Source organism: Xiphophorus hellerii, chromosome 3 (genome assembly GCF_003331165.1).
Source record: "Xiphophorus hellerii strain 12219 chromosome 3, Xiphophorus_hellerii-4.1, whole genome shotgun sequence".
Lineage (NCBI taxonomy): Eukaryota > Metazoa > Chordata > Actinopteri > Cyprinodontiformes > Poeciliidae > Xiphophorus > Xiphophorus hellerii.
In genome coordinates this window covers 33,087,544-33,113,489 of record NC_045674.1, presented here as the reverse complement: position 1 = coordinate 33,113,489, position 25,946 = coordinate 33,087,544, and the positions used below count along the sequence as shown (strand labels likewise).

The 25,946-nt window shown below is 40.3% G+C and overlaps 1 protein-coding gene and 1 long non-coding RNA gene across 7 annotated transcripts in view; one reads left to right on the top strand and one right to left on the bottom strand.

The window, feature by feature from the left end:
- Positions 1 to 25,946, bottom strand: part of grik2 (glutamate receptor, ionotropic, kainate 2) — a 445,844-nt gene that overhangs the window by 208,092 nt on the left and 211,806 nt on the right. The window lies entirely within an intron of this gene.
- On the top strand, positions 19,173 to 19,954 carry LOC116717048 (uncharacterized). Of its 2 annotated transcripts, XR_004338675.1 has the most exons (3): positions 19,173 to 19,378; positions 19,462 to 19,810; positions 19,890 to 19,954. It is a non-coding gene; the product is annotated as an uncharacterized LOC116717048 (long non-coding RNA). The 2 variants fall into 2 exon arrangements; XR_004338674.1 differs by having other exon boundaries at positions 19,462 to 19,954.

Sequence of the window (25,946 nt, the reverse complement as noted above, 5' to 3'; positions counted from 1 at the left end):
AAGATTTATTAGGATTTCAGCATGCCAAGATGTTCGGATGTTCTTGTTCAACTGGTTTGTTTGGTTGTACTGGAAAACATTGTTTGACTTAATGTACTAAATATTGGGTTTGAATTGAGAATGTAACATTTTTTTTATAAGTAATTAAAAAGTCTTGTTTAAAAAAAAAGTAAAATGAATTAAATTAATGCGAGTTATGATCGATTAAATGCGCTGATACTTCATTGCTCCTGTCAAACATACAACACTGAGTGGAGCGGTCGACCGCCCCAAGACGGCCGCCCTAGATCTCATCAGCGACAATAGGCAAGAGCGGTCCATGAGGTGTCTATTCTTTCTATGCTACTGATCGCTAACAGCTACTGATCCTAGGCAGGATTATGTTCAACCAACCAAAGAAAACATAGTCACAACATGATACCTATCTATCTGTCTATCTATCATATTCCAGACACACGTCTGGTATACTAAAACATATACCAGACAGTACACTGCACTGCAGTGGCTTGAGAAAGTATTCGGCCCACTTGAACTTTTCAACCTTTTGCCGCTTTTCAGGCTTCAAACATAAATATTAATATTTGTTATTATTTTGTGAAGAATCAACAACAAGTGGGACACTTGTGAGGTGGAATGAAATTTATTGGATATTTAAAACTTTTATAACAAATAAAAAACTGCAAAGTTGGGAGTGCAATATTATTCGGCCCCTTTACTTTCAGTGCAGCAAACTTACTCCAGAAGTTCAGTGAGGATCTATGAATGATCCAATTTTATCCTAAATGACTGATGATGATAAATAGAATCCACCTGTGTGCAATCACAGGTGGCTGTATAAATACACCTGCTCTGTGATCGTCTCAGGGTTGTGTTTAAACGCAGAGAGCATCATGAAGACCAAGGAACACACCAGCAGGTCCGAGATAGTGTTGTGGAGAAGTTTAAAGCTGGTTTTGGATACAAAAAGGTTTGTGCAAGCGATCATATTGAAATGGAAGGAGTATCAGACCACTGCAAATCTACAAAGACCCGGCAGTCCCTCTAAACTTTCATCTCGAACAAGAAGACTGATCAGAGATGCAGCCGAGAGGCCCATGGCCATGCTGGATGAACTACAGACATCTACAGATGAGGTGGGAGAGTCTGCCCATAGGACAACAATCAGTTGTACATGGCACAAATCTGGTCTTTATGGAAGAGTGGCAAGAAGAAAGCCATTTCTCAAAGATATCCATAAAAATTCTCATTTAAAGTTTGCCATAAGCCACCTGGGAGACACACCAAACATTTTTGGCCACAATGCAAAACGGTACGTTTGGCGTAAAAGCAACACAGCTCATCACCTTGAACACACCATCCCCACTGTCAAACATGGTGGTGGCAACATCGTGGTTTGGGCCTGCTTATCTTCAGTAGAGATAGGGAAGATAGTTAAAATTGATGGGAAGATGGATGGAGCCAAATACAAGACTATTCTGGAAGAAAACCTGTGGGAGTGTGCAAAAGACCTGAGACTGGGGCGGAGATTTGTCTTCCAACAAGATAATGATCCCACATTTCGTTCCACCTCACGATTGTGTCCCACTTGTTGTTGATTCTTCACAAAATAATAAACATTTTAGATCTTTATGTTTGAAGCCTGAAAAGCGGCAAAAGGTTGCAAAGTTCAAGGGGGGCGACTACTTTCGCAAGGCACTGTATGTATATACTGCTCTATACAGTGGCTCATTCAGATTCACAGCAACAGACTTAGCAGATCAACACTGTAAATTCCTTTCAGCCTTTCATATCATCACTGTATACTGCCCCGTCTTTTTGCTTGAATATACACCTTATTCTGACTGAAATATCGCTATCACAGGACCACCATCCACTTTCCTTTGGAAGCAGAGATGTTGATGTGGCATTTACAAATGGTGGAGGAGGGAAAGCATTAGGGCAGGTGTTTTAGGGTGGTATTTTGCAAAGAGGGTTATGAGTCAGTGTTGTCTGATCCATTTTAGAAATCCAGATTACAGCTGTACTTTTGCTGGAGAGCATCTCAGGGGACGGCTGTCTAAGCAGCAAGCCACAGGGGTGAAAGTCATTAATCCACTGTGGGTGCTGCTGCTGTCTGCAGGCAGCACTAACATTTAGCCTTCCCCAGGAAAATCTGCACACAGGAGCCTAAAACTCACACATCGCTGAAACAAAATATGAAGAGAAAGTGAAATTATTTCTAATCAAATGAAAGAATTTTAAACATGGGATTGGTGCCTTTTCAGTGATTGGGTCTGTGTTTTCATATGTCTATGAAAAGTACAAAACCATCCAACCTTTGGCTGTGTATATAATTTTTTTATGCTCATTAGATCTTTCTCTCTACAAAATGCATGTTTGCTACAACATGTCTATGTCTTCAGTGAGAACAAACTGAGCATAAGTCCTTTTTATTATTCCTTTTTATTATTGTTCTAGAGGCTTTTAGAAGGTTTTATTTTTGCAAGCATTTGGTTAAAATTGACATTATGCCATCTGTCAATCAATCGAGTGATTAGCGTACAGATTAGGTCCTTCGGAAGTTGTTTTCCTCTCTGGCTGTGGCACTGCATTCTTTTTTTCTTTCATGTGGGAAATTATTCAGATTCACCTTATTTTTTCTTTGCCTTTTTTTAAAATTGCAGCCAATACAGTGTGGTATTATCTAAAATTACACCAGTAAAAGTCAACATGATAAACAACTACTCGGTTAAAGTGAGCCTTCGTATGTTTACTCTGCAGATTCCAGTACAGAATGGACCATTAATGGTCATCAACCCATCAGTGAAAAAATGGTGACCTCCATGGGTGATATATATAACAAAAGATGTAATTTTTTGAAGTAATTATGAGTTTCAGCATATCATAAACAGCAATCTCTTAGTTTATAGGAAAATTATAACATATTTAAGCCAACATGTTCAACTAATCCTGAATCCCTTTGATGAGATCAATCACTGATGCTACACTAGATAAATTGCGTACGCCACAACTCACACCAAACATACATTTTGTCGTTATCAAAAGTACACTTTTGATTGAGGATTATGAGGAATTCAAGCACTTTACACTAAATAAAAAAACTGGTGCTACAGCAAACGATAGCGGATCAATTAAATACGTAATTAGCCCCAAAAAATACATTTTCAAACAATTCTTAACTAAAAAAAACATCATAATCATATCTGTCATTTTCTCAAATAAACAACTTTAACCTAATAAATGAACAATTGAAGTGAATATTATATTGTGTGTATCTGACAGCAAATTCATTCATGTTACTCTTTTTGTCCCACATCTTATACAGAATGACAACAGGAAAAGATTAAGAATAAAAACTTTTTAAAATTTTTTTTTACCCCTCCAGGGGGTCTTTTGTGGGCTCTAGTGTCCTTTATATGAAAGTAGGCTGACAGGAAAGGGGGAAGGAAATGGGGGAAGACATGCGGGAGTCGAACCCGCGACGGCCGCGTCGAGGACTCAAGGCCTCCAAACATGGGTCGCGCTATCCCCTACAACACGGCAAGCCCCAAGAATAAGAACATTTTGCAGTGTTTGGGAAGTACGTAAATAAAATGTTGACTACAATATGCAAATGACTTACTAATATTTCAAAAAGAATAAGACCTATGTGATCTTTGTTTAGTTTTATATGGTTAACTTCCTGTTTGAGTTGTGATGCTCTTGTTTTGAAGGGAAGAAGATAATTTACAAAGCTTGTTAGAATAATTATCTAAGTTCATTTACTTGTGAGTTTATTTGAAAGGTTATGTTTTCATATTATTATTTTGTGTGATGTTTACTTGACTCCTTTTCTTCTGTGAAACACTATTAACCATTTTTAGGAGGTTTGCCTGGAGGCTAGAGACGGTTGCACATTCCTGTGTTATCAGCTCCATGTGTAACTGATTAGTTGTGGGCAGCCATATGCCCTTTTAAGGGCATGCCCACAGAAGGTTCCAGAACACCCTGTAGAAAAAGGTCATTGGTCAAATTCTTTGTGTGACTGTGAAAAAGCCCAACCTCCTTCCTTGTATTTTCTAATAAAGCCAAATGCAGACAAAGATCGGGCAGAGTTGATCCCAGACAGTGTTTTACAGCGATTCTTCGCGTCTGTTTTCAAGTCTCTCCTTTTCTGCAGAAAAGACAATTATGTCTCTGGTTGAATCTTTGCAAGTTAGGAATTAAAATAAACCTATCAAAGCTTATAAATGTATCTTATTAGCACCCACTTTGATAACGACAAAATGTATGTTCATGATGTACTTGTTTTAAAATACTGTGACTGGTATACTGCAGCAAGACAACGTATCTGCATCTGTAGCACCGCAAATGAGCAACGGCCACGCAGATCCTGATAAATAAATGACTGATATTAATATTGTGTCATATAATGCGCGAGGTCTGCGTGTTGGACACAGTGAAACAGACAGAGCGCGTCGCCTTGTGGTGGACAAATTACTGGAGACTTGTGATATACTGTGTGTGCAGGAGACATTCTTAGCTAAACAGGACCTGGAGAAGCTGAATTGCATACACAAAGATTTCTACGGCGCTGGTGAATCCACTACCGACCTTAGCACCAGAATAATTCGGGGAAGGATAGCCGGTGGTGTTGCAATATTATGGCACAAAAAATATGATCAACTGGTTGATGTGATTAGACTGGGTGTGGATTGGGCCATAGGGCTGAAATTTACTTGTGGAGACAAACATTTTATTGTTTTAAACATATACACACCTTATGAATGTCCTCAAAACGAAGACGAATTTCTTAATAGACTGTCTTTTATTATGTCTTTTATGCAAGATAATCTATCCACTTGTTTTTTTATTGTGGGGGATTTAAATGCAGATGTTACAGATAAACATTCTACATTTGCTACGCATTTAATGCAATTCTGTCACAGTAATGCCTTAATTCTTTCTAGTAAGGCACTTTTGCCTAACAACAGTTACACCTATATTAGTGAATCATGGCATACAACTTCCTGGTTAGATCATTGTATCTGTACAGCTGATGCTCATGATTCCATTCTGGGAATTCGTGTCAACTATGACCTTGCCACCACTGACCATATACCATTCTCCTTATGTGTAAACATGAATTGCATACCTTCTGTTTTGCCTGTAGACTATAATATAAGTACAGGAAAAATAGCATGGGATAACTTGACTGAAAAAGATCTATCAGATTATTGCTATCAAACTAATGACATGTTCAGCAATACATACATACCAAAGGGAGCAATCTCATGCCGTGATATGAATTGTAAAGACCCTCAACATGGCATTGAGTTATGTACTCTGTATGAGAATGTTGTGAAATCCCTCCTTATCTCAAGCAAGCCACTGCATAAAACCATCTTGCATAGCACCAAGCCGGGTTGGAACGACTATGTAAAAGAACATCATGCAGAGGCCAGAAGGGCTCTTAAAGCATGGGTCGATGCAGGTAAACAGAGACATGGCCCCTTGTTTGAATACAAAAAACAAGCAAATGCTAATTTTAAACATTTTTTAAGATTCATAAGGAGACGTGAAAATACTATGAGGTCTGACTCTCTTGCTAGAAAGTTAGGAAATAATAATGTTAAGGACTTTTGGAAAGAAATAAAGAAAGTAAATAACTGTAAAACGTCACTTCCATCTACTATTGATGGTGTTACTGGTGTAAAAGAAATCACTCAGTTATGGAAAGAGCACTACAGTGCACTGTTTAATTGTGTCAAAAGTGACATTTCTGACATAGGAAGCATTCACAGTAATGAGAATGTGATTGTATCCCCACAAGAAATATATCATATAATTATGACACTGAAAGACAATAAGGCCTGTGGGATGGATAACATATCCACTGAGCATTTGAAAAATGCAAGTAAAAAACTCTGTGCATTACTCTCTATGTGTTTCACTGGCTGTCTAGTACATGGTCTGCTACCTAAATCAATGTTATCTGTCATTTTGGTACCCATTATTAAAGACAAAGCGGGTAAGATTAGCTCCTTGGAGAATTACCGACCCATAGCTTTAGCAAGTAGTTTGTCGAAAGTTTTTGAAAGAGTCCTTCTAAATAGGCTGGAAGAGTTTCTTTTGACCTCTGATAATCAATTCGGTTTTAAACCCAAACATGGTACAGACATGTGTATTTTTGTGCTACAGGAGATTTTAGATTTGTATAATTTGCGCAACACCACAGTATTTATGTGTTTTATTGATGCTTCTAAAGCATTTGATCGCGTGAATCATCAAAAATTGTTCTGCAAGTTAGAAAGCAGAGGTGTACCCAAATATCTAATTAGAATAATGGTCTATTGGTATGGTCATCAACTAATGTATGTCAAATGGGGTAACTCATTGTCTGACTCGTTTAATGTTGGTAATGGAGTAAGGCAGGGAAGTATATTGTCCCCTTACCTTTTTAACATCTATATGGATGAACTATCAAAGCGCCTGAATTGTTGTAAAACAGGCTGTGTAGTTGGTGACCGCACAATCAATCACATAATGTATGCGGATGATTTGGTAATCTTATGCCCATATAGTGCTGGCCTTCAACAATTACTAAGGGTCTGCTCCCAATATGGATGTGATTTTGATGTCAAATATAATGCTAAGAAAAGCAATGTCATGATTGTTAGAAGTAGAGCAGATAAGCATCTGATAACCCCTGACTTCTCTTTATCTGGCATTGTCCTCAATATATGCAATGAAATTAAATATCTGGGACATTACATAACTGATGACCTATCTGATGATCGTGACATTTGTAGGCAGTATTGCATGATGTATGCACAGGCTAATATTTTGATCAGAAAGTTTGGTATGTGTTCATCCTCTGTGAAGGTAGCTCTTTTTAAAGTTTTTTGTACTTCATTTTACACAGCCCATCTATGGCGAAGATATAAAAAAAGTAGCCTGCACAAACTTTATGTGGCATACAATGATGGCCTGAGGATCCTACTCAAAGTGCCTAGATGGAGCAGTGCCAGCCACATGTTTGCACATAACGCTGTTCCCACATGTGCAGCTGCGCTCAGGAATCTCATGTATAAATGTATGTGTAGATTACCCGTGTCATACAATAATATAATAGCAATTTTAGTAAACCCTGTTTTTAGTACAGCGAGATTTTTCTCAAGATTGTGGAAACATTGGCGTCATCATTTATTTGTGGCTCAGTGACTGTCATGTTTCTTTTTGTTTTTTGTTTTTTTTTCTTTTTGTTTTACTATGGACCTCTTTTGTGTCTGAAATAAAGATTGATTGATTGATTGATTGACTGTGTGATTTAAACTGTGCTTAATTATACCAAAATAAAGTTAATTTACATTAGGAAAGTTTTTTTAAGTTAAGTTACAATTTATTAATAAAGTTTGCTACAACTTATATGACTTGTTAACAATAATAACTTTGTTTCTTTATCAGGCAATTGTCCAACCGCCTTAACACGGCAATAACCTTAGAATACTGGTTTGCAAAAACACAATCAAACATAGCAGAATCTGTATGGGTGATTTAAAAATTGATAATAGTATTTTTTAACGTCATAAAGTTAAAATAGTAATAGTATTTGACTCAATACCAAAATGAATTAGTGGTATGTCATTGCTGAGTGATTTTAAAAAAGATCAAAGAGACAGATAAGAAAACGAAATCTTGGACAAAACTCATTGGATTCTGTGTAGCCACTGATTGAACAGATAAGGCTCCAGGATTAGCTAAGCCTGGCTGTTAGCCTGGTCTGGAGCAGGGAAGCTTCATACAAGAAATCGGAACAGTAACTTATGCGTTACCTCTTTTGTGAAACTGAATAGAGGCTTCATTAAACCAGGATTTCCGGAAAATCCCAGCTTAACCCGCTATCCTGGTTTTGTGAAACAGCCCTCAGATTTGCTTGTTTACATACTTTATGTGCTGCTAAATAATTACTCACCTGCTTTTTGCAAGTGCAAAATGCGTCCAACACAATTAGAATAGAAACAAGACAACTGTAACAGAATAGTAATAATAATAATAAAATAGATATCAAAGATCATGTTTGGATGCCTTGGGTCTAAAGTCCAGAAAGGTGGTGCTGATTATATTTGCTGCATGTTCCACAAATTGTGCGGGCCAAAGACGTCTGAGTAGGACAGATTTGTGCAGCCGGACTGCTGACAGTATACAAATACAATAAACAACATGATTAAACTTTAATATTGTGCTATTTCACGCAAAAATGAATATTAACAGCCACCATAGACTAGAAACCCATCACTGTGTCAAAGGAATGCTGAAGATAAAATAAATAAAAAGAATTCCTCCCATATAAGTTATTTTACAGGCTTGAATGAAACACATTTTTTGCAAAGCATTATCACTCATTATTAATCTGTGGTTCCTAAAGCTTATCCTCAAGCACCCCTGCCCTTTATGTTTTAGGTGTCTCCTTACTTCCAATTACCGCACTTAAATGAATGGGTAATTAACAAGGTCCTGCAGCATTTAGTGGCTGCAGAGGGGGTCATGCAGTCATTTGAATCAGGACTGGAGGACTGGAGGAAGAGATTTGGGAATCACTGCTAAACAATTTACTGTGGTTTCCAGCAAATAAATTTGTGGATTTTGAGATTTTTTACTTATCACCTTGCATCTCACATACATCAGTGTATTACCAGGAACGCTGGTAATTTTAGCATTCCTATTTTTAATTATATTTGGTAACACTTTATTTGACGGGTTGTGAATAAGACTGTCATGACACTGTCATAAACATGACATAACACCTGTCATGAACATGAGTAAATCTTCATGAATATTTATGACTATTGTCATAAAGTGTCATTTGGTAAATCATGACACTTTTAATACAAAATTGACATTATTCAAAATGTCTTTATCACAATTTGACATTAGAAGACAAACATGTCTGTTATGACAACTTCACATTAAGCAAGAATCATCATATGTCATAAATATGTCATAATAATGTCATTAAGTGTTATGACACTGTCAAATGCTTTAACAAAACAGTAACTAATATTTCCCCTACCTGAAATAAAGTGGAACAAGTAGGACCAACAATAAAGATTTCATTAAGCTTTATTACACTTTCAAATGATTTAATAACAGAGTCATTAATAATTTCTCTTACATCAAGTGGAACAAGTAGCACCAGTCATGAAGATGTCATTAAGTGTTATTACAATGTCATTAATATTAACTCTTACCTCAAGTAAAGTGAAACAAGTAGCAACAGTTATGAAAATGTCATTGTCATTACAATGTCAAATGCTATATTAACAGTCATTAATGTTACATTTTTACCTCAAATAAAGTGAAACAAGTAGCAACAGTTATTAAGTGTCATTACAGTGTCAAGTGCTATATTAACATAGTCATTAATGTTAAGTCTTACCTCAATTGAAGTGGAAAACATTGGACTACTTATAACTACCATGATAGCTGTAGAACGAACCCTTTGTACATTGGAATAAAACAAAGGGTTACTTGTTCTTCAAACAGAGGGTTTATCTTCTGTTCAGTATATTGTAACTCTGAAATACTGATTGAAAAACTAAAACAGAATTACTTATTCTTTAACTTAAGAAAATATCGTCTTTCAACAGTCCTAACATGTTTTGCTTTGATTGTGTCAGCCATCTCCTTCGTTATAGCCTTCCTGTAACGCTCTGATAACAGGGAGATCTTTTTGTTGTCTTAATTTCCTGGAAGCAGCTCTTTAAAGGTGTCCGGAAATGCTCAGAAATTATAGCTGTTCTTGCAATGGTTGTGGTCAATGTTTATCATGGTGAAAGCCTTTTCATGAATTGAAACTTGGTGAATCTCTTCTGGACATTCTCATAGTGGGTGATGACTCAATCCACTGAGGTCACTTCAAAAAAGGAACAAAAACAAACAAAAAATGTACTGTAAGGTAACTCCAACCTTACAGTAATGGAGTTTAATAACTGTAGCTAACATTAACTTACACCACGCTAGCATTGGCTTGAATTGCTCATAGTTAACATTATAAAGAAAGATAACATAATCAATGTTATTTTCTCAAAGAAAATGCAAAGTTAATAAGAAACATATCTCATATGTAGTAGGTGACATACTTCGGCTTCTTTTTAAACAGGAGGTCTGGCCGTTATAACTTGTGTTAGGTTGGCCCCACAAGATGGAAGATTTCTTCTTCACCAACACACTGCACACCTGTTTGTGCACTGCTGCCTCTCACTGGTGGAGATGGTGTATTGCACTACTTAAAACAGCCTTAGATAATGTTTCAAATGCAAAGTTCATAAGTGCTTTGTAGACATCTTGCTGTGAAACTTCAGATCAATTAGATTAGAAATTTAAGACTAAACAAAATGGCAGAGCAATATAATATTACGAGATAAAGCTACATAATTTTTAAAGTTTAGTCGGTAATACTTTTATAACAAATTTATGACAGATCACGATTCCTTGGTTAATCTCAAGTTGTCATAACGAAGAGATTTTTGTCTAGGTTAATGTCCAGTTGTCATAACAAAGACATTTTGAATAATGTCAACTTTGTATTAAAAGTGTCATGATTTACCGAATGACACTTTATGACAACAGTCATAAATATTCATGAAGACTTACTAATGTTCATGACAGGTGTTATGTCATGTTTATGACATTGTCATGTCAGTCTTATTCACAACCTCTCAAATACCTTATACCTTATATTTTTTTCAATTATTATTCCACATTTAAAAACAGCCACATTACTGTTACTGTCATTACTATTCCCTAATACTTTAAATAATAAAAGAGTTTGTGGAGTAACATATAGGGTTCTACCATGTTCATCAAATGCATAAGAAGCAAATGTAAATAAAAAATAATCAGTATTTGTCATGTCAGGTAAAAAGTTTACTTTCTGAAGAGTTTAAGTCCGGTGAAATTATTGTTGTAAAGTTCTACTTAGGGTGAAGAAACTCAGTTACTCCTCCTTGTCCTAGTGAGTGCTGCCAAGTACCAACAGCCTCTGCACAAGTAATGCCAGCTGTTGCTGTAGTGTCCCAGAATCATGTTAGAGCCAAATTCCTCCCCCGGCATGTGAACTGTACTGTAGCCAGAGCCAAGTGTGTGAGCCAGAAAGACATACTAAGCGACAGTTTCATGCAAAAAGGCAAACAGATGGAATAAATTAAATTGAGAGAGGCATCATCTAAAAGGGAGTGAATAAAAATAATCAATTTATAATGCCCTTTATGTCTCAAACTGAAATCTCGAAGGGTTCATTCACACGCTGAAGGTGGTAAACTACTGAATTGTAGCTATAACTGCCCTGGGGCAAGCTCACAGAAGCCAGCCTGCAAATTGCACCATCAGCCCTTCTGGCCAACACCAGAAGGCAAGGTGGGTGAAGTGCCTTGCCCAGGGACACAAATGACGAGGGCAGACAGACTGGGAATCGAACCGGTTATCCGCTGATTGCAGGGCGATCTCTTACCACTGCCGACTTAAGAGTCCAGTCCAATTATATCATCACAGTAATCAATACTGGAAATAAGGAAATGTAAACATTTATCCAATGAGAATGCTTTCCAACAGCTCAAAATCTCTAAAAAGACTATGAGAAGATTTGAAAACAAAGCAGGCAACCTGTCACTGCCTGTCTGCAATACAGCTAAAAAAGACACTGTTGGTATTCGAAGGCAGAGACTGAAGCATGATCTGTGCATCAAGCAGCAAGTACTGGTACTGGTAGTTCAAGACTTGCTGCCTACTCAGGGTCAACACCTCCTCACCCTCCATGCCCTTGCCCCCTGGTTTACATCAGTATAGGTTATGAATTACTGGCTTTTCTGCCTCTAAGACTGTTTCTTTTTTAATCAAGACAAAACTACTGTGGAGCAAAAGCATGATGTATCAGCCCATCAAACACTATACAATTGTCATATAAGGGTTATAAAATAGTTTTCTGGAACATGTAAGATATATTTCTGTTGGAAAATAAAGCATTTCACAGGGAACCTCAATGACTCACTTCTTGAAAGAGTTTTAATAAGCCAGTCAAGGAACTGCAGCAGTTATGCCTTTTGGGTTCATTTGTCTGAAGGAAATAACTTCCAAGATCCTTGGATATTCAGTCAGGTTATGATAAATCATGGGCCCCATTTCATTCTTACACCTGGTAGATTTAAGGTTATTTTTAATACACTGCCTGGCCAAAAAAAAAGTCGCCACCAAAAAATGGTCACACTCTCTAATATTTTGTTGGACCGCCTTTAGCTTTGATTACAGCCCGCATTCGTTGTGGCATTGTTTCAATAAGCTTCTGCAGTGTCACAAGATTTATTTCCATCCAGTGTTCCATTAATCTTTCACCAAGATCTTGTATTGATGATAGGAGAGTCTGACCACTGCGCAAAGCCTTCTCCAGCACATCCCAAAGATTCTCAACGGGGTTAAGGTCTGGACTCTGTGGTGGCCAATCCATGTGTGAAAAAGATGTCTCATGCTCCCTGAACCACTCTTTCACAATGTGAGCCCGATGAATCCTGGCATTGTCATCTTGGAATATACCCGTTCCATTTGGGAAGACAAAATCCATTGATGGAATAACCTGGTCATTCAGTATATTCAGGTAGTCAGCTGACATCATTCTTTGGGCACACAATGTTGCTGAACCTAGACCTGACCAACTGCAGCAACCCCAGATCATAGCACTGCCCCCACAGGCTTGTACAGTAGGCACTAGGCATGATGGGTGCATCACTTCACCTGCCTCTCTTCTTACCCTGATGCACCCATCACTCTGGAACAGGGTAAATGTGGACTCATCAGACCACATGACCCTCTTCCATTCCTCCAGAGTCCAATCTTTATGCTCCCTAGCAAACTGAAGCCTTTTTTTCTGGTTAGTCTTAATGATTAGAGGTTTTCTTACGGCTACACAGCTGTTCAATCCCAACCCCTTGAGTTCCCTTCGCATTGTGCGTGTGAAAATGCTTTTGCGTTCACAATTAAATATACTCCTGAGTTCTGCTGTTGTTTTTCTTCGATTTGATTTGACCAAACGTTTAAGTAATCGCCGATCACGATCATTCAGGATTTTTTTCCGACCACATTTCTTCCTGGAAGACGATGGTTCCCCACCATCCTTCCAGTTTTTAATGATGCGTTGGACAGTTCTTAACCTAGTTCTAGTAGTTTCTGCAATCTCCTTAGATGCTTTCCCTGCTTGATGCATGCCAATGATTTGACCCTTCTTAAACAGACTAACGTCTTTTCCACGACCACAGGATGTGTCTTTTGCCATGGTTGTTTAAGAAATGAGGAGTTACTCATTGCATCAGCTGGGGTTAAATAACTTGTTGCCAGCTGAAAGATAATCGCCTATGCAGTACTTATCCAATAGGAGGCTTGTACCTATTTCCTTAGTTAAATCCAGGTGGCGACTTTTTTTTTGGCCAGGCAGTGTATAACCTAGTTGTTTGGCCTCTCTTTGGGCTGCCACCTTATTGTGGTGGGAGAGTTTGAGTGTCCCAATGATCCTAGGAACTATGCTGTCTGGGGCTTTATCCCCCTGGTAGGGTCACCCAAGGCAGACAGGTCCTAGGTGAGGAACCAGAGCAAGCGCAGCCCGAAGACCCCTTATGATGAACAATAACAATGGATCTAGTGTTCCCTCGCCCAGATGCGGGTCACCGGGGCCCCACTCTGGAGCCAGGCATGGAGGGGGGGCACGATGACAAGCGCCAGATGGCCGGGCTTTTCCCCATGGAGCCCGGCCAGGCCCAACCAAAGAGGAGACATGGGTCGGGCCCAACCAAAGAGGAGACATGGGTCCCCCTTCCCCTGGGCTCACCACCTGTGGGAGGGGCCAAAGGGGTCAGATGCAATGTGGGATGGGTGGTGGCAGAGGGAGGGGGCCCTGGCGGTCCAATCCTTGGTTGCAGAAGCTAGCTCTTGGGACGTGGAATATCACCTCGCTGGTGGGGAAGGAGCCGGGGCTAGTGTGTGAGGTTGAGAGGTTCCGGCTAGAAATAATTGGTCTCAACTCAACGCATGGCTCTGGTTCTGGAACCAGTCTCCTTGAAAGGGGCTGGACATACTTCCACTCAGGAGTTTCCCAAGGTGAGAGGCCTCGGGCAGGACTGGGCATACTTGTTGCCCCCTATCTTGGTGTCTGTACATTGGGGTTTACCTCAGTGAATGAGAGGGTAGCCTCCCTCCGCCTACGAGTGGGGGGACGGATTCTGAGTGTTTGTGCTTATGGGTTGAATGACAGTTCAGATTACCCACCCTTCTTGGCGTCCTTGAAGGGGATACTGGAGAGTGCCCCTCCTGGGGACTCCCTTGTTCTGCTGGGGGACTTCAACGCTCACGTGAGCAATGCCAGTGAGACCTGGAGGGGTCTGGTTGGGAGGAACCATGTTCTGCGCCTCCATTGTTGAGGCAACTTATCGGAGCTGTGGCCGCAAGGTGGTCGGTGCCTGTCGCGGCAGCAACCCTCGAACCCATTGATGGACACCTTCGGTGAGGGACAGGGGCACCGCCAGGAATCTTGGGCCCCATGACAAAAAATGTTATTGGCCCTCCTGCGCAGCTGCTGTTACAGTTTTTTGAGTCTGTTTAACCCATAAAATTGTCCCAATTTTAAAGGCATGCAACTGCCTTGCTTTTTTTGGTCCTAGACTGATAACTAGCACAATATTTACTTCTCATGAATTTTACATGCAACAGTCCACATACACTATGCAATTAGGTTGCTTAAATTTTTTCTATAAGTTTTAACTTACTGAAATGTCTCACTCCACAAACAATGTGCACATTGCACATTTTCATAGGCAATGTGCAAAATATACATGAAGCAATCCAGACTTCTCAAAAACTGGTCTGTAGTTTCATTTTATTCAAGCTGCAGTATATAACTTTTATTAAAAAAAAAGTTTTCTCCATATTTGTTAAAGCTGTCACCATGTCATGTCAGTTTGTTATGAGACAGATCATCTGTGAAAACAATCAATCTCCTCCATTCCTCCCTGAGCTGCTGCTGCTGTCTAAAGAAATGTGCCACTCTGACCAAAAAAAACCAATCAGAACCAGAAGGATCCTCTTAGCTCTGTTAATCAACCTGCTAAATGTGAATGAATGACAGGAAAAATGTCATTCATTCACATTGTTTATCTGCTGTCATCGGTAGATATGCTAACAAGACTGAGCATTCACAACAGGCTGCACTAGTTAGAGCATAGCACAGAGCAAGGGGAGGGAGCAGCCACATGAGATTGTGATTGACAACACTAAGACCTGCCTCCTGCCTCTGATTGGTTGTTTCTAGAGAGCACTGGGAGAAGGCAGAGAAAGTAGATTTTTCACAGATTATTTTTCAAGCCATACTGTCAAAACATAATGACAGTTTTAACAAATATGTAAATATATATATATATTTTTTAAGTTACATACTGCAGCTTTAATTTCACTTAGGAGAGAACTGGTCAGGAGGGACTTGGTTTAGAGATGCTGCTGCTGACTGACTCATATGTTAAGTATGGTAAAAAGTACAGGTACAAGTTCAATATATGGATATCTTGGTAATTTATTTCCTTAATTCATTAAATGCTAGTGAAATGGAGGAAAACAGTAGCCTGTAGCTAAGCTAACTGTGCTAAATGGTTGATAATCTCACACAGTCTACCCAGCTCTCTTGGAGAAAAACTGTGTTGCAAATTGACACTTTTACCTTTTTCTTTCTCCCTCTCTCTATTTTTTGAAAAACTGATTTTATACATTTTTTTTGCAGCATAGTAACTGCCACAGTCGTTCTTGTGTTCTACTGACAGTTGCTGAACACTGTCACCGTCAAGAGCAGGAACAAACCATTTCATGCAGATTCAAGGGTGTGTTCAGGGCAAATAAGGATGTGTGCTTTTTGGTCTGGGAGAGGTAACATTTAATTTTTACTGCTAAAAACAATTTTAGATAACACAATATGATTAATTTTGTGATTGACAGGGCCCATTTTTCTTGTATTTCTCTGAACAAACAAAAAAAAAGAAAATTGTGGAGGACCCCCTTTTGGTCAGGAGCCCTTGGAATTGTCCTAATTTTTTTCCCCTATACAGCACCCCTGGTGAGGGATGCTGTCAGGCTGAAGAAGGAGTCCTATCTTGGCCTGTGGGACTCCAGAAGCACCTGATGGGTACCGGCGATCCAAGCGGCATACGGCTCTGGTGGTTGCTGAGGCAAAAACTCGGGCATGGGAGGACTTTGTAGAGGCCATCGAGAAAGACTTCTGTACAGCTTCGAGGCGATTCTGGTCCACCATCCAGGGTCTCAGGAGGGGGAAGCAGTACAGCACCAACACTGTTAATTGTGGGGATGGTGTGCTGCTGACCTCGACTCGGGACATTGTCGGTCGGTGGACAGAATACTTCGAAGACCTCCTCAATCCCACCAACATGCCTTCCATTGAGGAAGATGAGCCTGGGGACTCTGGTTGGGCTCTTGAATCTCTGGGGACGAGGTCACCAAGGTGGTTAAAGAGCTCCTCGGTGGCAGGGCCCCGGGGGTGGATGAGATCACCCGGAGTTCCTTAAGACTCTGGATGTTGTAGGGTTCTGTTGGCTTACGCGACTCTGCAATATTGTATGGACATCGGGGGCAGTTCCCCTGGATTGGCAGACTGGGGTGGTGGTTCCCCTGTTCAAAAAGGGGGACCGGAGGGTGTGCTCCAATTACACGGGGGTCACACTCTTAAGCCTCCCTGGCAAGGTCTATTCAGGGGTCCTGGAGAGGAGGGTCTGTCAGATAGTCGAACCTCGGATTCAGGAAGAGCAGTGTGGTTTTCGTCCTGGTCGTGGAACACTGGACCAGCTCTACACCCTCAGCAGGGTCCTGGAGGGTGCATGGGAGTTCACCCAACCAGTCTACATGCGTTTTGTGGACTTGGAGAAGGTGTTTGACCGTGTCCCTCAGGGAACCCTGTGGGGGGTTCTCTGTGGGTATGGGGTACCGGGCCCTTTGATACGGGCTGTCAGGTTCCTGTATGACCAGTGTCAGAGTCTGGTCCGTATTCCCAGCAGTAAGTCGGGCTCATTTCCAGTGAGGGTTGGACTCCGTCAAGGCTGCCCTTTGTCACGATTCTGTTCATTACTTTCATGGACAGAATTTCTAGGCACAGCCAAGGTGTTGAGGGGATCCGTTTTGGTGGCCTTAGGATTGCATCTCTGCTTTCTGCTTTTTCTGCTGGAGTGGTTCGCAGCGAGAGCGCTCCAACAATCCGGATTTGGAGGATCAGCGCCTCCAAATCCGAGATCATGGTCTTGAGGCGGAAAAAGGAAGAGTGACTTCTCTGGATCAGGAAGGATGTCCTTCCCCAAGTGGAGGAGTTTAAGTATCACACGATCTTGTTCATAAATGAGGGACGAAGGGAGCGGGAGATTCACAGACGGATTGGCGCAGCGTCTGCAGTGAAGTGGGCACTGTACCAGTCCATCATGGTGAAGAGAGAGCTGAGTCAAAAAGCGAAGCTCTCAATTTACCGGTTGATCTATGTACATTCCTAACCTCATCTATTGTCGTGAGGTTTGGGTCATGACCGAAAGAACGAGGTCACGGACACAAGCGGCCAAAATGGGTTTCTCCGCTAGGTGTCTGGGCTCTGCCTTAGAGATAGGGTGAGAAGCTCGGTCCTTCCTAACCAGACACTCCAAAGCATCTGGTCCATAACTCTTCAACACACTGTCAGCTCCCGGTCTTTGACGCATTTAGTTCAGAGTCCATGAGATGATATTCAGAGAGGATTTTTTTATTAATTGATTTTAGTTGCCTCTGCGATGAACTTTGCGTAAAGTCTATAATGTCTACCCATGTGCACCACTCATGGGTGTTAATTACAACGGACTTTAAATTTTCCGGTAATTAAAAAAATAACCGGTCAAATACCGAAAATATTCCGTTTACGTGACCTCTGGTCGGGCATCTTGTTAGGATGCCTTCTGGACTCCTCCTTGGTGAGGTGTTTTGGGCATGTCCCACCAGGAGGAGGCACTGGAGAAGACCAAGGACACACTGGAGGGACTATGTTTCTTGAATGGCTTGGGTACTCCTCGGGATTCCCCCTGAAGAGCTGGGGACAGGGAAGTCTGGGCCTTCCTTCTTAAGTTGCTACCCCCGCAACCCGACCCCGGATAAACGTAAGAAAATGGATGGATAGATGGATGGATGGATGGATGGATAGATGGATGGAGGGAGAAAAGAAAGAGGAAGAATAGAAAAAAGCCAAGATAAAGATTGGTTTTAATGTGCCTTGGTAATGTAATGTAAAAGATTTGTAAACTGCTAGCGTGATAGCGACCTGGAACAGTCCAGTTCAACAACCAAACATTTATGCTAGGGTCTTTGTGTTTGTGTGAAACAGAGTTTAAACTTTAAATGAGTTGATTCTCATGTTTGGCTCTGGATATTTCTGAGGTATTTTTGGCTTCAAAACGCAGTGTTAACATTTAATAACAATAATTAAAACTTCTCAATGTTTGACATTGTCTAGCAAAATGTTTTTACGCCAGGCTACATAGCTGCTACATCGATAAGCTACTCAGTGCTGTAGTTGGGGACATGTTGTTTGCTGCTGAGCATAATCATTTTGTGGCTAAAACAAACATTATTTTTACAAAAACTTCTAAGTTAACTTCTGTTAAAATAATTTGAAGGCTCAGAATCAGTCCGGTACCGGTACCGGTCCACATTCTCAGGGGAGAAAGACTCACCTGGTATAAATTAAATTTTTAGCCATTGGAGTTACGCATAAGATAAATTTATTTAATGAAAGAATGTCATGAATATGTGTGTATGTATTCCATGTTAAGTTTTGCTGCACCGATTTCAGTTTTCTGGCCGATCCCTGGTTACCGATCTTTAAAAAACCTGACCTGCAGCGTGCCATGGTGGTGGAGAGGTTAGCGCGACCCACATTCAGAGGCAACGTGTTCGACTCGACAACTGGTCAATAAATCAGTTGGCCAATAAATGTATCCATGTATATCATGTAAACAGCACTGCCAGAGATGGAATAACTTTATAGCAGGTGTGTGAATGATCTAATTATCTGACTGCTGATTGCAGCCAGTCCACATTGTTAGCAGAACTAGAGGGCCCCAAAACCAAATTTCGCTTAGTGTTAGGTTCTGGGGTTTTTGGTCGGTTTTTTGTGGGTTCTTTTTTCGCCTGCTGCTTCACTGTTCTACCCAGTAGAGGGCGCCAGTGGCCATCGCCATGGTGAGGCGTGTCCCACGCTGCAGCGCACCTGTGTTGTATCAGCTCATCATCTCCGGGATTCTTAAGGAGCAGACTGCCAGCACTTCATCGCCTGAGTGTTATGCCAGTAATGGTACCCAGAGCCCTCTAGAGCTATTTCTTTGTGCTTTTCTTAGATTAACTCGCAGTAATCCTTCGCTGTTTTCCTGTGTACAGGTGTTTCCTCGTGAGTTCCCGAGAAGATTCCATTTTGGTTTCTTGGATTCCCTTTTTCGTGACGCCGTGGATTATACCCACTGGTCGCCCGAGCCCCACCGTCATCTCCTCCGTCTGATCCCTAGCAGACTCCACATATCTTCAGCTGGCTGTCGGACCGCTCCTCCGTTTGTCCCACCGCACTCGAACTTACCTGTCCGCCTTCCACCGCAGAACCCTCGACTGGATTTTGAGCCGCTCCTCCACCATCTCTCGTGGAACCAGGATCTCTGTAAGGACCCACACTAGGAGACCAAAGCCTCGAACCTACAGTATCAACCCCCCCGGACGAGCAAGTCCTCCACAACAAGTAAGATCATTCCTATTTATCCTCACAATCCCGCCTTCCGACTCCCCTCAAACTCATCATTTCCTCTGTCGTTCCGCAGTGAACAGACGTCGCAGTGAGCCCGTTCCTGAACCCATTTGTTTGCAATAAATATAATTTTACTGATTTCTGTCTCTCCTGTGGTTGTTCTGCATGTGGGTAAAGAAGTTAGACACCAACATGACACTTAGGGCCCCATGGAGCCGGCCCTGACCAAGCGGTACACATGGATTGTGAGAACTGCAACAACAATCCAGCAAATCTTTTGAGATATTCAAACCAATATGATTCAACTGTTTGTGCTCCAGCATTAAATGCAAAACATAGATTTGCAGGAGTGTGACATTATCTGTGGACCTAAAGAGGACTGATCTAGAGTCAGCACATAGCTTCAGTTATTTAGCCTTGAAATTTAGGTGTACTGATGGACTTTCACCTGGACCTTCAGTCACCTACAGACAGTTACAAAGTCGGACTTCTAACACCTGAAGAACAGTTCCCGGATTAGAGGACTAATGTCCAACAAGATGTAGAGAAACTCATCCATGTGTTTATCTTTAGTTGCATTGATTACTGCAACCTTCACAGGTCTGCCTAATAAATCAATCCTCCAGCTGCAGCTGATCCAGAACGCTGCTGCTTGGCGTCCTCACTAAGACCAGGCAGATAGAATTCATCACATCACAGTTCCTTTAAATCTGTCAGGATCTGTGTTTTGTGCAAGTCTGTTTTCTCCCCATTGGCTCCCTGCTGGAGTGGCCTGGAGCAGAGCTGCATATTTGCAGCACATTTGTTCATCAGCCAGAGGATTTAAGAAGCTGCAAGACCTCAACTCTCTGCCAGGTGATTACTCACCAATGGTAGTCTCTAGCTCTGTAGTAGTTCTCCTGAGAAAACGCTAGTTGTGACGTCTATGAGAAAGCTCAGCTTGTCGTTTCTGCCTCGCTTCCTGATCTCTGTTTTTCATCCCAGGTACTCCACTAAACTCACCTGCTTCCAGGACAAGAACCAAACCGAAAGCTCACCTGCAGCTCCAAGCCTCACTTGCCTGCCCTCTCTCCGCTCATTCCACCCCCTACAGACCAGAGACTCGCCTCAGATGCCTCTGTTTCCCCAGATCCTGCTTGCCTTCTCCTCCCTCTAACCTTCAAGGGAATGTAAGCCTGTCTCACTTCCTAGTCAAATATAGCCATTGTCAACATCTCCCACAATCTCTAATCCATTTCTCCGTCTTCAGATGAACCTCAGAGCAGACCCAAGAAGGGAACTCCTGCTGTACCTCTATATTACAGATTGTAAATACATTGAATTACTTTGCATCCTGCTTCCGATTCTGCATGTGGTTCAGATGTCTTCGTTCAAACATGACAAAATTAAGGCTAAAACCCAACTTGGTCAGAGCTACCTTTGATTAGTAAATGGAATGGAATGTTCTGTTAGCATGAACATGGTTAATTATAATGTATCCAGCAATGAATTGTTTTAACAAACTGAATGAAACTGACATTTCTTTGGGAAACAGTTACAACTGAAACTAAGGCTGTCAGTGTTAACATGTTAACACATGTAATTAATCTGAAAATTTTAACACATTAAAATTTGTGTTAAAATTAAAATTAAAAACTGTAATCTTAAAATGTGAAGAAGTGATTTATTATGAGTTGTTTTTTTTTTTTGCAAGGCACTGCAGGTGCATCTCAGCGTTCAATGCAGATCAATTGAACTATTATTTTGACGTAAAAGCCTCTCTCGCCTAGAGGGTTAACCTAGTTCACAGCTGAGCACTATGAACTTGACACATGGGGAGCGATGAAGGACAGGGCAAGGGTAAAGTTTTCCACAACAGTAGACATCAACAAAAATTTAACATAGAAAATTAATGGAGACACTTATGAATTAATGTTTTACAGAAAATAACTTCCTTTAAACCTTCCTGAATATCAAAACCTGAACAAATGAGAATCTTCAGACATGTTTGGTTTGAGACAAAACATTTTCTTAATCTTCTGAAAACGTTTTTGATATGGGCTATGTGGGAAGTTGCCCAGGATGGCACCAGAAATGGGTGGAGCACCCAAGAACTAGAAAATAAAATATATCCTGTCAGTCGTCCCCTGAACAAGTTTGCTAATACTTGTATACAGATGCAGTGCTGTAAGCTGGAAAAATTAGAAATAAAATTATTACAATAAACTGTATAAAAACCATTTTTTAAACGAAACATTTCAATGAGGTGATTTAAAAAAAACAAATGACAGAAAAACACTAGAAAAATACAAAAACTGAAATACACAAGCAAATGTAAATATAGTTAATGGGAGCAACCTAATAGCAGTAGTATGCTAATGCAGGTTTTTTTCTGCAGGGTACTGTTAAGCCCTCAACAGAGTTTCAGGCCTTTTAATAATATGTTACTGATATGATTCATTCTATCTTTTTCCCCTTGCACCCACTGCCTGGCTGTTAGAGTAATGCTCACATAATATTTATGCTGAAATATGTCTGATGTCTGTGTGACATTTTTTATAACTGTTAGGATCAGATTTTAAATGATATCTGTCAAAAAGGAAATGGCTTTCCTTTGCCATCCTATTTAAATGTAGCCACATCTATGGCACATTTATGGTAATGTGAAATAGAAGTGATTCAGCTGCAGCTCTGTGGCTCTGAATACCAACTGTGCTCTGGAGGTGTGACAAACAAACACATGACCTTGGTGGCAGCATGTTTTTTTATATATAAAACTGTAAAGCTTGACAAAAGAGACAGATGCAAAAAGTACACTTACATTCAATCTTTCCTTTAGGAACTGATTTAATTTTGCAGGACACATATTGAAACTAAAGCAATTAAAAAGGACAGATATTATGGAGAGCTTGGAGCTTGTAAGGTCACTCTCATTGTGCATGTTGAGTCAAAAGTGAGAACAACATTCCTCCATCACACCATAACTAATTCTAAAGTGCATTAGTTTATCTAATTTGTCACACAGACATCTTAGTAAAATAAAATAAGTGTATGGGTGTATTTAATAATTTATATTCATGCATGTGAATTAGACAGTGCTGCAGTGCTGATTGGTGTGTGAATGACCCCTTGCATGTTAAGAAAAAGCTCTGGAATCCCACCTTAATTAGGCCTTTTCTGTTTGCTATCTGACATGTTTAGGTACAGATAATGACAGATCTTCATTTTAGAAGTATGGACAAACATTTTTGTGCAAGTTTTCTGGTAGAATTGGACAGTCTTATGTGAGGATGCATGTCTTCTGATCATTTCTGACGTAAACACAGACAATAAACAAATTTATTTTTTCACTGTCAAATCGAGTTTTCATTATTTTCCTACCAGCGTACATTCATTTTGCTTTTGGTAAAATGATCTCATCATGGATTCTTGTGACTGGCAATCCTGTTCTGTGTAATGCTGACAGTTAGTCACATCTCATCCTCTCAGTGTGAACAGGCACAACACAAGAATCAGGTCATGATGGAAAAAAAACACTTACTTTCTTGTTTGGCGGACCCTGGGATCTGCTACATAAGGGGCAATGTCTAGTTTAAAATGTAAAGTGCAGTCTGCTGTGTGTGCACAGCAGACTGCTGTGGTAGGGGGAAATGTGGTAGGGGGGTAACTGCAATCAGTACTAGAACAGTGCCGATCAGAATTGGCCTGTTTGTGATTTGTTGTTTATGTAAAGCTTTGACCTTTGACCAATTTTAGATGATTCTGTTTCGTTTTAGTAACATAATCTAACACAACACGTAACACAAACCCTGTAAATTCTAGACACTAACAGGTACCATAGAATTGCACAAAAATCCGTGAGGGACATCGGAGTCCCTGCTCGAAATTCCGTGAAAGAGGAGTACGGAGCCTTGTGCGAGAAGCCCATTGAAATGCTGTCTACATCGTTTTAAACTGTGTGATTGTGAGTGAGAATAAAAATAGCAATAGATATTTTGTTCCATATAACACAGTAGGAGTGTAACAGGTAAACCTTCTATGGATGCAAACTCGACTAAAAACCCACCTGTTTAGGATTGTATTTGAAACGTAATCAATTACAAATTTATTGATGGAACTTGACTTAATGTCGTGTTTTGATTGTTGATTCTATGTTGCATTGTGTTTCTGTGTTTGATATGATGTAAAGCACTTTGAAATGCCTTGCTGCTGAAATGTGCTATACAAATAAAATTTGATTGATTTGATTTGATTTTGATAATATTCCCCAAGAACAATATTCTAAAGCCTTCCCACTGAAAGGAGTTAATTGATTGTTTGCTTTAGGAGCAGATGTGACGTGTCATTACAGTATGATGGAGAAACTGCTCTTAAACAGAGATAGGAGTATTTTAAAGCAAAGAGAAAACTGTTACACAGTATAGGATTTTATACCAGCAATACACACAATTATCAAAACTGGCTCAGCTATCATTCCTTGTACCAAAACAACAGTGTCTGCATATTCACAACAAAAGGTAGACAGTTATTTTAACTTTAAGATTCCCAACTTTTCAATAACAGACCAAGGTTTAGAGCTCAAAATAATAGAGCCGAAATGTACCACAATCAGTTTTTAAATTCACTAACTAGTAGTCTTTTGACTAACTTTTTATAAAGGGCCAGAACTAAGATAACGCTTTTTTTTCCTCTTTTTTGCCAATTTCCTCACAGATGCACACACAAGCTCCTTCTTTGCTACTCCACTAAGTGAGACAGAGAACAGGCACAAGGGGAGTGCTAAGTACAGGTGTATCAACAACATCATTAAACTGGTGGTTAATAGTAAACTGCATACCAACCACCAGTTTACAGTGGTTAGTATGCAGCATTATAAGGCTGTAAGGCTATTTATTAAACAGCTCAATAATGCTGAAAAAGCTGTGCTTGTCAACTTTTCTCCATACAACTTCTACATCAAAGTGTTTTTATCAGTTTGACAGGATAGTCCCTAAATGATTTGATCACTGATCCAGGAAAAAACAAGTGTTACTTATTTATGCTACAGCAAATAAGCATTTCACTGAAAAAGCTCACAATGCTGTAATCACAGTCCCCAAATGAAGCCATTAATCAAAGAGTTACAGAAGCTTTCACCCTGCCAATAAGCATTAACCACTGACTAGTTGCAGTGGTCTAATTAATCAATCTTCACCTTCAAACTCATGTCCATTAGGTCAGTGATGAGCAGGCTCAGTGCACTCTACACACCTATAAATCTTTGCTTGTCATGGATTAAAAGAAATCCCACCAAGCTTGGTTCAGCAACTTCCTCTCCAGTAAACTTCAGTCAAAGAGTCAAGAAAAGGAAATATAATAATAAATTCATTTCATTCTTGTTGTTAGTGTAATTTTAGAAATTAGTCTGACTCTAAGGTTTTATGCAACAGCTTTTGCTAGCAACCAATAGCAACAAAGCTACCTGCAGATTCTGTGTTTTAAGAATGTCCAGCTCTTACACACACAGTCCATTTCAGGTCTCAAGTGACAAACTATTGATTGAGCCACAAATCTATCAAAGAAGCTTAAACTGAGTAACACCCACTCTCCAAGATCAATCCGGAAACATGACTCAGCATGATATTGCTCTTTTGGAATAAAAAAAAGGATCTGCTACTCCCCAGAGACAAGCAAGAGTTTTTAATCAGCAGCCAACATGTTGCTGCTGCTGCCTGCAGTTCTGTCCAACTGGAATCAGACCAAACAGGCTAACATTTAACACCTCAACAGTCATTGTGGGAATAAAGCGTAGGAACTCTTAGTCTGCCTTCTCCTACTCTCTATATTTCCTCTTTTTCATCTATCCCCCTCTTCTCATTTCTGGCTCCTCTTTTCATTGTATTTTTTCTGCCTTGCATTCCATGTCTCTGGTGGATTGACATTTTTGGCCGAGCTCCCAGATAAGAGAGTGGTATGAAAGCAGTGTGGTGGAACACTTATTACGGACAGCGTGCTCTGATCAGGGAGGTTTCAGATCCCAGTGACAAAGACTATTCTTATCACACCCAGGACTCATTTGGCACACAGATCACTGAGGTCTTGCCTCATTTCCCTCAGGATAAGTGAGAATTACAGTCAGAATAACATCTGCATATTCATCCATATAGGCCAG